The 12,646-nt window shown below is 35.1% G+C and overlaps 1 protein-coding gene and 1 long non-coding RNA gene across 2 annotated transcripts in view; both read right to left on the bottom strand.

Annotated features, from left to right (window-relative positions):
• Positions 1-12,646, bottom strand: part of SGCZ (sarcoglycan zeta) — a 1,232,742-nt gene that overhangs the window by 872,747 nt on the left and 347,349 nt on the right. The gene's annotated exons all lie outside the window — the stretch shown is intronic.
• Positions 1-12,646, bottom strand: part of LOC144578953 (uncharacterized) — a 37,616-nt gene that overhangs the window by 13,571 nt on the left and 11,399 nt on the right. The window lies entirely within an intron of this gene.

Raw genomic sequence — 12,646 nt, 5'->3', positions numbered from 1 at the left:
GGCATTAATTTGCTCCTGTATAGCATTCTACTCTACTAATCAAAATGGAAATCTTTCATCGATGATTTACTAAGAACTCAAAATATAAAATATACAGAAAGAGACTTAGTTCAGGTTCTATTATTTACTATGTAACCTTGGCCTGTCACGCAATTCTTTGAACCTCATTTCCCTCATTATATCTAATGAAAATAATAATGCCTAAAACTTATTTTACATAAGGTAACTTAAATGGAAACACAATTTTCCTAATAATATTAATATCTACATATTATTACAAATTAATTTTGATAATACCAAGTATATTTTATAGGCCTTTAGATTAATCATAATCACTATTTTGTAATATAGTATCATAATCAATTAGTACATAAAGCCTATTTTATTTGTATTTACTTTAAAAAGGTTTTATTTTGTTTTTCCTTTGCTCCTAACCTCAGTACTCCATCTCTACCTCCATACACCATGTGAGTGGTTGAGTTCTCCAGAAAGCAGATTCTAAGACACAATGTAATGATCAGGATGTCTATTTGGGATATCTCATGGAAGGGGGGGAAAAGATGCAGGTTTGAGCAGAGGGTGAAGGACAGCAATGATTCAAGCCCACTTCGGCCTCATCCAACCTCAAGAGAAGGTCTGGAGTGAGCCATGGCCCTTTAGAGTTGACTTGCATTGACCAAATGGCTGGAACTCTGTATCTTCCACACAATAATAGCAGGAGACTTTAACACCCCACTGACAATAGTAGACAGATCACCAAGACAGAAAATTAACAAAGACATTCAAGAACTGAATGCAGCTCTGGATCAAGTATACCTGATATGTATCGACAGAACTCTTCACCCAAAAATAACAGCATATACATTTTTCTCATTGTCACATAGCACTTACTCTAAAATTGATCACATAATTGGAAGTAAAATACTCCTCAGCAAAAGCAAAAGAATTGTAATCATAACAGTCTCTCAGATAACAGTGCAATCAAACTATAACTCGATATCAAGAAACAAACAACTACATGGAAATTGAACAACTTGCTACTGAAGGACTCCTGGGTAAATAATGAAATTAAGACAAAAATCAAGACGTTTGTTCAAACTACTGAAAACAAAGAGATAACATCACAGAATGTCTGGGATGCAGCAAAAGCAGTGTTAAGAGGAAAATTTATAGCACTAAATGCTCACATCAAAAAGCTAGAAAGTTCTCGAATCAGTTTCTATCTGTAATTGCATGTGAGGTCTTAGCAAAATACCTCTTCTATCTGAGGCAATCCCTAATGGGACTGACATCTGTGGACTGTCTGCTCATGTTTCAGAAGCTGGAACAGGAGTCTTTCCTTGAGGAAACTATTGCGAAGCATACCATGGTGTCTACCACGTACTCTAAATTATATGCAGTTTAAAAAATATGTTTCATATTTTTGGGGCTGTCTTCATATTTTATTTTTACAACATGCCTATCAGACTTATCTCTACTGAGAGTTGTAGATCTAGTTAACATAAAATTATTTTCCTTCTGTCTATGTGTTAGAATGAATATTGTTCGTACCATATCTGTAGACACAATCTCAACACATTTGTTATTGCTATGTAATAAAGATATTTTTAAAATAAAAGATGTTAGCCTGTACCACTCAGACTGATTAGGTCCTTAGAATCCATTAGCCAATCACTCAGATGGCAATTCTCCCACCCAGTTTCAGTACTGTTCACTATCCATATTTCTTTTCCTCAAACCCCATTGTTTGATTACAACAGCTCCATTGCTGATAGCAGCACAACTCCTTCCAACACCTTCCTCAGTCTACTCTCTTTTTCTATTTTTCCATCTCCAGGTTCACTTTGTCTTGGCTTTTTCCCTTTTCTCACCTGCGTTAGACCCTCCAGGCTCAGTATCATTTGGAGTCAAATCCATGGACTATCCCTCCCCACTTCACCCAGAATTTAACAAAATATATGGTATACAACGATTGGACAGTAACCACTGTTTTTTAATATTTCTAATTTTATTGATTGTATCTCATTTTATATCTATATAGTTATACATAATTCTTAATGAGTAGGATAATTTTTAAAAAATATATTTATTATTTTTTAAAAGAAGCTTCAAAACGATGTAAATTTAGTTGGTCTCTCGTCCTTGTGTCTGGTTTCTATTTTAGAAGTAAACTCTTTCTCATTTCATATTTTACTTTAAAACTATTTCATCTGGTGATACAGAGAGAGGAAAGTTTAGGAACCTCCCTCGCCTCAATGTTGGGCTGCTTTTAAAAACCAGAGTGCAAGGTGAGAACGAAAAGGAACTTTCTCCTGTACTGGCAGTTGTGTCCCTTGGAATCTTGGGTTAAAAGGTTGTTTGCGGTTACTTTGGGGTAAGAACCTGAAGAGAAAGCAAGACTCTATTATTATATCTACTTGTGCTTCAGCCATATTCAATATTACACATTGAATACAAGCAATAATTTTTAAAAATAACTTTCAGTGCTAAAAAAAGAAGAAAATAATAATTGATAGTTACTGTTTTAATCCTTATTTTATTTAATAATGACAAAAGCCCAGAACAAAACTCATTTGTCCAAGATAAAATGATGTTTCACACTTCATATTTCACTCTCTATGCTCTTTTGAGTCTAGTTATTAATAGCTATTTGGTTATGAGTTTCATACCCTTGTGTCTCCTGGAATCTTACACAGCCTAGTTTCTAGATTTCAACCTCTACTAAGGGAGATTATGACTTTGACCTGACCTGGAATTCAGACAAGTTCCTCATAGCTATCCTCGCTCATATCCTGGATTTTGTTTGTTTTTTCCAATAGTAGCTGCCTTATTTTTTCTTCTTTCTTCTTCTCCTTTTCGTTGTTGTTGTTTGTTTCCGGTCTACCTTCAAATATCATAAGCCTTGAAAATAGCATTATAGGTTCTCATTTATGTTTATGGAAGTAAGAATTTGAAGGCAGCTGGCTAGGTATGATGATGGAAGGAGTATCTCCTTACTTATCATATATTTAGAATAGCAATCAAGTAACAACAAATTGAATTGTAATGGAGCCAACCATTTGTTTTGCCATCCTTAAATTTCATATGGGGAGTTTAGCATAAACTAATTACTCTTGATGATTATTTGACAGATTGATTTCAAAGACGTTGGAAAGAGGTAATTTGAAGCAACAGGTTGAATAACAATCACAATGCTTCTCTAAGAGTCTGATTAATTCTAAATATAAATGTCTTGTTTAGAATCCACTGCACTGAGAATGTGCAATGCATATCCTTCCCTTAGTGCCAAAATGCTTTCCAAACCTGGCATGTTTTGATGTACCCTATTGGGCTGAGTACATCATAAGTTTTACAAAGGCATTGAGTTAAGGACTAATGTAATATAATCCATGTCAATAAGTTCACAAATAATTATCTATATATCAGTATAAGTTAACTATTTATTTATGCCATAAGCTATATATAGGTTCTTCATTCTTAGACATTGCCCTTCTTGGTAGGTAGATGGTAAAGACCTAACATGTACTGGTTGTCTGTTAGTCAAGACATTTTGCATATAGATTACTAAAGTTTTCTACAAAGTGGAAATTAAAACTAGAGACAGAACTATTCTCATGGTTTTTAAAACTTTATCTGCACGCAGAAAAAAAAATGGTAGGGATCTCCTAAGTGTATATAGCACCAAGAAGGTAAACATTTAGCATTCACTTACTTTAAGAATAAAAGATACGTAGTATTTCATAAGTCATCTATTTTAATTCTATATATTTCACATTATATTTGATGTTACAAATTATCAATATCACAATTTAATATTAAAAATAAGCCCTAGAGTGAACCCTTCTTATCCCACCTCCTTTTGGTCCTCCAGTCCTTCTGGTTTTTATGATACTAAACTCACTGGTTCCAAGTATAGACAGGTAGCTAGGCAGATGTTCACTCTGTCTCTCAGCTGTGACTTCTGCAGGGTCTTTCTTCCTTTCAGAAAAATCGACAGCATTCATCACCCCCTTGCCATGATGTTTTCCTTGTCTTATTAAATTACTAATTGTATTTTATTTCTCTCTCAAATGTCACCTTCTCTGGAAATCCTTTACCAAATCAATCACTGAAAATTCCATCCCAGGTGGGCTTCAATAACCATATTCTCTCCAAATATTTCTCCTTTGTATCATACATCCTATTTAATGTGCCCATGTGCCTATTTGTTTTTAAATTAATCCAATCATCCATTAAAGAAAGAAATTGAGTCTTACTCAGCATTGTATTCTCAGCACCAAGACAGTGTATGATGCATAGTCGGTGTTAGGGGATTAATTAATGCAGGTATGGTCCTGGTTAGACTAGTATATTACCTACCTAATTTTTGATGCTTGGGCACTGACACCTATAATTTCAAGGCTCCTAAGTGTGAATTTTGAGTATGATACATCAATACGTGCTGTTATGCAAAACATGTAGTTAATTGAGTTGGATCCTTCTTTGATTGAAAAATTTTCAAAACAAGGGGAATGATCTTATTCTCAATAGCTCAGCTGGTCCTCTGACACTTGCTTGAACTTCATTCACAGCCTGCATTATGATCCCTTTTCATTGAGGGAAGGTGTCCTTGCTCTCTTACCTGGCATCTTAAAGGCAGGAGAAGAACTTTCATCTTTATATTCCCTACAGTGCCTGGCACCCAGAAAAGGCCCAGTAATTGTAGGACTCAATTGATGCATTTAAAAAGGCCGAGCAAATGTCAGGGTTATTCTGTTTGTTTTAATCAGTCTTTTAAAATAATTGCAGAATCTTTGGGGGGTTGTGCTGTTGATGTTATATTTTTCTAATCATAAAAAGTAGCGCTACTCACTGAAGAGAATTTGAGAAGGACATGAAAATATAAAGGAGCAGAATAAAATTTACCCTTACTATCTACATTGATCGGTTAGAACTTTAGCATATTTCTATCCAGTCTGTCTTTTTTAATCATAAAACACTTTATGTTGTATATATTATCGTATACTTAGCTTTTTCACTTAAGGGAATAGCACATTACCCTCTGTTATTACAATATTTGACCACTTAATAGTCTATCCCATGCATGATCATAGATTTTTAAGCCAGACTTTTAGTAGTGAACATTGTTTATTGATGATTGTTTGTAATTTTTCACAACTGTTCATAGCTTACTTCATTTCAACAAATATTTATGAAGGGCCTTCTTTGTATCAGATATTCTTTTACATCCTGAGAGATAGCATAGAAGAAACTGACAAAAAATCCCTGCCCTCAGAGAACATATATCCTAGTCATAAAGACAAAAATATAAACATGATAAAATAACTTACGGCTTATTCGATGGAGATGAAGTCTAAGGGGAAATAAAATAATTGGGAAGTGGAGAAAAAAGGGTCAGAGGGTGGAAACATGTTTAATTGAGGTGATCAGAGAAGGCTTCACTAAGGAATTATTTGAACAAACACCTCAGGGAGGTAAGAGAACAGATAATCCTGAAATTACGTGGCTGGGTGTTGGAAACTGGTTTATAATGTCAGGGAAAATCCACACCATGACAATGGATCACTCAGCAAGGTTAGTTTCCTTCCTGCAGGAAGGCTGCAACTCTCTGGCAGTCTTGCCATGAGAGCACACTTGAACAAGGGAGACAGAGACATTTATAACTTTCATAACCTGACGTAACTGCCCTACTGCTATGTCCAGTCTCCATTGGCCAGAATGGGACCTCACATTCTATGCTTGACCCAATTGCCTAAAAACTTGGAAATGTTCTAAAGAAGTAAAGGCACCTGGAAATAGAAATTCTATTTGATCCAGCAATCCCATTACTGGGTATATCCAAAGGTTTATAAAGCATTCTATTATAAGGACACATGTACACAAATGTTCATTGTGGCACTGTTTACAATAGCAAAGACTTGTAACCAACCCAAATGCCCATCGATGATAGACTGGACAGGGAAAATGTGGCACATATATACCATGGAATTCTATGCAGCCATAAAAAAGATGAGTTTGTGTTCTTCGTAGGGACATGGATGAACCTGGAAACCAACATTCTCAGCAAACTGACACAAGAACAGAAAATCAAACACCGCATGTTCTCACTCATAGACAGGTGTTGAACAATGAGAACACATGGACACAGGGAGAGGTACATCACACACTGGGGTCTGTGGTGGGGGGAAGTGGGGGAGGGACAGCAGGAGGTGGGAAGTTGGGAAGGGATAACATGGGGAGAAATGCCAGATATAGGTGATGGGGAGGAAGGCAGCAAACCACATTGCCATGTATGTACCTATGCAATAATCTTGCATGTTCTTCACATGTACCCCAAAACCTAAAATGCAATAAAATATATATTTAAAAAAAAAAGAAGTAAAAGCAGAGGAGAACAAAAAGAGCACGGGATGCACTTATTTCTTTATTTTGACCAACAGCTACTTTAAGATTATTAGCAAAAGCTTTAAAGTAAATTAACCTCTGAAGAAACTGTTATTTATTCATAATGAACTAAGAGGAAAGCTTTGAAGGGGAGCCTTTAATTTATTCTTATTTCCTACTTTGGGGGAGGGAGGAAGAGCTTCCCAGTGGAAAGCTCCGGGGAAAAGTGTCCCTGGCATGTTCAGGGAGAAGCAGGAGGTTACACTGATTGAGAAGAAAAGAAAGAGATGAAATCAGACATATCACAGGAGGGTAGACGTTGTAGGCCTTTAAAGTCATTGCAAAGTCTTGGCTTCTTCTATTCTAAATGAGCTGGGGAAATCACTAGAAGGTTTAAGAAGAGTAGCAACATGATAGAATTTGAGTCTTTACATCACTCTGGCTTTTAGGTTGCAGCAGAATAAAGGGGCAAGTCTACAGCCAGGATGCAAGTTGAGAAGCTACTACAATAGAAGAGGTAAGGACATAATGACGTAGGGCTGAGTACTGCAGTAGAGGTGGGAGAAGTCAAATCTGGATGTATTATTAGACTATGGTAGGCCGTAAGAGAATCAAGAGGTCAAAGATGGTGTCAGGGTTTTGGCTTAAGCAGCTGGAATAATGGTGATGCCATTTAGTGAGATGGGACAGATTGCAAGAGGAACAGGTTGAGGGAGGGCCAAGGCCATATCATTTTCCACACTCTTATGTTGGATATCTTAGTGGAAATGCCAAACAGGTAGTTAAATATACAAGTCTGGATTCAAAGGAGAAGTCTTGAATGTAGATATCAATTTTGGGGTCCTCATCGTAGACATTATATTTAAACTAAAACTGTTTCATGCGTAAATCCTTATTCATAATTTTTGTCATTTGCTTTTAATGGATAACTATGAAGTCAATCAATATTGACTCCAATATTCACTTGATTAACTTGATTCATACATTTAAATTATTTTCCTAAAACACTGTGCCAATTTGAGGTTTCTGAATGCATTGTCATTTTAGATATTTGGATATGCTAATGTAAACAGCAAAAACTAGATGCATATTATATATATGTGTATATATATATACACATATATATATGCCTCTATTATATATATATATGTGTGTATATATATATACACACATATATATATATATATGCTTCTATTTTATATTACTTGGATTATTGGTGAAGATATTATTGGGTTTGAAGCTAAAATGGAAACATTTAATCAAAAACAGCAAAACCTATAAACATATCTACATACATACATAGCTATATATATACACACACATACACAATCATACACAAATTATGAATAATTATAACTAGATGCACATTAGAGGAAAATGTAAACAATACTGAGCGTAGCAGCTATAGCAATAAGACAGGAAAGAGTTAATAATTCAATACTTAAAGATTAAATAAAGTCACTGGAAAAGTCTGAAGGCCTTTAAGAAAATAGACATGCAGTATTTATATTTATGTGCCTGGCTTATCTCATTTTGCCTATTATACTCCAGATTCATCCATATAGTTGCAAAAGACAGAATTTCCTTCTTTCCTAAGGCTAAATTGTGTTTTATTGTGTTTACCAGAAGCTGGAATCTGAGGGAAATAGGAAGATGTTGGTCAAAGGATACAACATTTCAGTTCAATAGAAGTGATTAATGATAAATATTTGAGGTGATAGATGTATTAGCTTAATTCAGTCATTCTACATTGTATACAACTAACAAAACATCACTTTGAGCCTCATAAATACATAGAATTATAATTTGTCAATATATAATAAAATAAAAAACAAGTAGGCAAAGAATATAAACTATCATATTTTTTCAGAAAAGCAACTGACCAATACACCTAATAGTGATCTTTATCCTTAAATGAGAAAAGACTGATTGATAAGGTTCAAGGGCACTGTCTCATGGGTGGAGTAAGAGATTGAGCTGATCAACAGGGATGCATAAAGATATACTTTTGCCAACCACGATTTCATCACCATCTCTAGCTCCTGTTTTATTATGGCCTTATCTGAGAAGCTCTGCCATGTTTTAATAACCCTCTTGAACTTGAACAGTGACTCTATGATTTCACAGCATTGTCTGACCAGAGCAATGAAGAATACAGGAAGAGAAGTGAAACAAAGAATATAGAAAGAAAGTAGACATAATCATATCACATGTGAAAATAAAGAAATAAGCAACAATAAAGTCCTATTGTTATATTGAAGGATATTGAAAGTTTATAAGAAAAAAGCAAAGCACACTGCCATGTGTGTACCTACGCAACTGTCTTGCATGCTCTGCTCATGTACCCCAAAACCTATAATCCAATAAAAAATTTAAAAAAATAAAAAATAAAAAAATAAATGATAGTAAAAATAGAATTATTTTCAGCAGCCAGAGGAAAGCAGATAGAAGAACATATGATCAGCAATATCCAGTGCTATAACCTGTCCTGAAGAATAAATGGGAGAAAAATGCACATGATGTTACAATTAATAGGAAATAAACTTCAAGGAAACAGAAAAAAAAAAAAAAAAAGAAATATTCCTATAAATCATTATTATAAGATCCAAATAAAATATTGATTCCTTTCATTAGTGTATATTAAATTGTCTCATTGTTTATATGAAGCAAAAGAATGGTAAAATATCAATTTCATCCCTTTTTATAAAGCATAATGCCTTGATCTGCTACTGAAACACTTTGTCTATATTCAGTCATTGTTTTTCTCAAAAATATGTAACTTTTTTTGGGAGCAAACATTATTTTAACATACAGATTTTTCAACAGGTTTTGATAACTCTGGCTTAAAATATTACTTTAATGATATGGGTACATTGCTACAGGAATTTTACTCTTTCATAAAACTTCATGCATATTTCAAATAATCATTAAATAAGATCCAAAATATTATCGAGCACATTTGCCAATTTTCAAACCCTACACAAAGTAACATGATATTTTTGTTTCTCCAATTCCTTTCCTTCACCCTAATAACTTTCCTTATAATGCTTATAATCAGCATAATACTCCTAAAATCTAACATATATTCTCCTGCTGCAGTTTAAACCACTTAATTTCCTACCACCCCTGATTCAGTGAAAAAATAGCAATGGTACAGTATATCATCATCATATCAACGTGTGGTGCTTGAGACAAGAAACTATTTTTGAATTCCACCCCCTCGGCTTTCTTTCTTCAAGCTCAGCTTTATTTAGGAAAGACAGACAAAAAAAATGTAGACAGATAAAAATCTTGTAAAAGTACTTTACTTCAACCTGTATTTTAAAAATTGTGCTCAAGTTAAACTCTCTGAATCTTAATTTTGCATTGAAAATAAAACTTCTAATTAGATAGTTCTGAAACAGGATGTGCAATTCATGTTATTTTATATTAATGTATTACATTGACATCACACTTCATATGTGTAAACTAATAAGACACAAAAAGCTGGAGGGTGGTTGAGGGTTAGAAGAGCTGGGCAAGTAACTTGACTTGGACTCAAAATTCTTACCTATAAAATAACAACAAGAACATCAGCCCTGTGTATTACATATTCTTGAAGTACATAAATAAAAAAGATTGTGAAAATGTTCACAAATATATTATTATATAGTTGAACATAAAATGTTCACAAATAGTATTTGCATTATTACAAATACTATTTGTGAACATATACTACTAATGTAGCTATTTTAAATATGCATAATACAAGCATACCTTGTTTCGTGGTGCTTTGCATTATTGTAATTCACAGATATTGTTGTTTTTGTAAATTGAAGGTTTGTGCCAATTCTGAAGTAAGTAAATCTATTAGCACATTTTTTCCAACATCATGTGCTCACTTATGTCTCTGTCACATTTTAGCAATTCTCACAATATTTTAAATTTTTATGTGATTATTATGCATTATGTTGACTTATGATTAGTGATCTTTGATGTTACCATTATAATTGTTTTGAGGTGCCATGAACACACCCATACGACCAAGAACTGGATCAGTGGTGAGTGTGTTCCAACTGCTCTGCCAGCTGTCTGTTCCCCTATCTCTTTCCCTGTCCTTGGGCTTCCTATTCCCTGAGACACAACAATATTGAAATTAGGTCAATTCATTTATAACCTATATAATGTCCTCTGAGTGAAAGGAAGAGTCAGACCTCTGTGGCTTTAAATTAAAAGCTAGAAATGATTAAGCCTTATGAGGAAGGCATGTGGAAAGCAGGCCTAAATGAGGCCTCCTGAACCAAACAGCCAAGTTATGAATATAAAGAAAAAGATTTTGAAGGAAATTAAAAGTGCTACTCTAGTGAAGGCATAAATGATAAGAAAGTGAAACAGACTTACTGTTGATATGGACAAAGTTTAATGATCTAGATGGATCAAACTAGCCCCAACATCCCCCCAAGACAAAGCCTATCCTAGTGCAAAGCCCTGACTCTCTGCAATGACATGAAGACTGGGAGAGGTGAGGAAGCTCCACAAGAAAAGTGTGAGGCTAGAGTAAGTTGGTTCATGAGGTTTAAGGAAATAAGCCATCTCCATAACCTAAAAGGGCAGGGTGAAGAGGCAAGTGCTGATGTAGACACTGCAGTAAGTTATCCAGAAGATCTAGTGAGGATAATTGATGAAAGTGCTATCCTTATTGACAGATTTTTAACATAGATGAAACTGCCTTCCATGGGAAGAAGATGCCATCTAACACTTTCATAGCTAGAGAGGAGAGTCAATGCTTGGCTTCAAAGCTTCAAGGGACAAGCTGACTCTCTTGTTAGGTGTTCATGCAGCTGATGACTTTAAGTTGAAGGCGATGCTCATTTACCATTTCCGAAATCCTCAGAATCTTCAGAATTATGCTAACTCTACTCTGCCTGTGCTCTAGAAATAGAAGAACAAAGCGTGATAGCAGCACATCTGCTTATTGCATGGTTTGCTGCATAGTTTTAGCCTGCTACTGAGACCTACTGCTGAGAAAAACAACATTCCTTTCAAAATATTACTGCTTATTAACAATACACCTAGTCACCCAAAAGGTCCGATAGAGATTCACAAGGAGATTAATGTTTCCATGCCTGCAAAAAGAACAGCCATTGTGCGGCCCGTGGATCAAGGAATAATTTCAACATTGAAGTCTTATTTAAGAAAAATATTTTGTAAGGCTATAAATGTCACAGATAGTAATTCCTCTGATGAATCTGGGAATAGTAAACTGAAAACCTTCTGGAAAGGATTTGCCATTCTTAATGCTATTAAGAACATCCATGATTCGTGAGAGAAGGTCAAAATAGCAACATTAAGAGACGTTTGGAAGAACTTGATTCCAGTTATGAATGACTTGGACAGGTTCAAGACTTCAGTGGAGAGAGTTCTGCAGAGGAGGTGGAAATCGCAAGAGAACTAGGATTAGAAGAGGAGCGTGAAGATGTCACTGAATTGCTGCAGTCTCAGGATAAAACATTAAGATAAGAAGTTATTTCTATGGATGAACAAAGAAAATGACATCTTGGCATATAATCTATTCCTAGTGAAGATAGTGTGAGCATTGTTAAAATAACAACAAAGTATTTAGAATATTCCGTAAACTTAGTTGATGAAGCAGAGGCAGGGCTAGAGAGGACTGACTAGAAGTAGGACTTCTTTCAATTTTGAAAGAAGTTCTACTGTGGGTAAAATGCTATTGAATAGATAGTATGCTACAGAGAAATCTTTGATAAAAGGAAAAGTCAATCAATGCAACAGACTTAACTATCTTACTTTAAGAAGTTGCCACAGCTACCTCAATCTTCAGCAACCTCCACCCTAATCAGTTAGCATCTATTAACATCCAGACACTATCTTCCACAAGCAAAAAGATTACAACCCACTGAAGGCTCAGATGGTCATTAGCAATAAAGCTTTTTTATATTATGGTATGTATATTTTTAGACATAATACTATTGCACACTTAACAGACTATCATCCAATGTAGACATAACTTTTCTTTTTTTGAGGGGATGGGGACGGAGTTTCGCTCTTGTTACCCAGGCTGGAGTGCAATGGCGTAATCTCAGCCCACCACAACCTCCGCCTCCTAGGTTCAGGCAATTCTCCTGCCTCAGCCTCCTGAGTAGCTGGGATTATAGGCAAGCGCCACCATGCCCAGCTAATTTTTTGTATTTTTAGTAGAGACGGGGTTTCACCATGTTGACCAGGATGGTCTCTATCTCTTGACCTCGTGATCCACCCACCT

Source organism: Callithrix jacchus, chromosome 13, assembly GCF_049354715.1.
Source record: "Callithrix jacchus isolate 240 chromosome 13, calJac240_pri, whole genome shotgun sequence".
NCBI classification, from domain to species: Eukaryota; Metazoa; Chordata; class Mammalia; order Primates; family Cebidae; genus Callithrix; species Callithrix jacchus.
The sequence above is the reverse complement of the archived record's forward strand: the minus strand, read 5'-3'. Positions and strand labels throughout refer to the sequence as shown.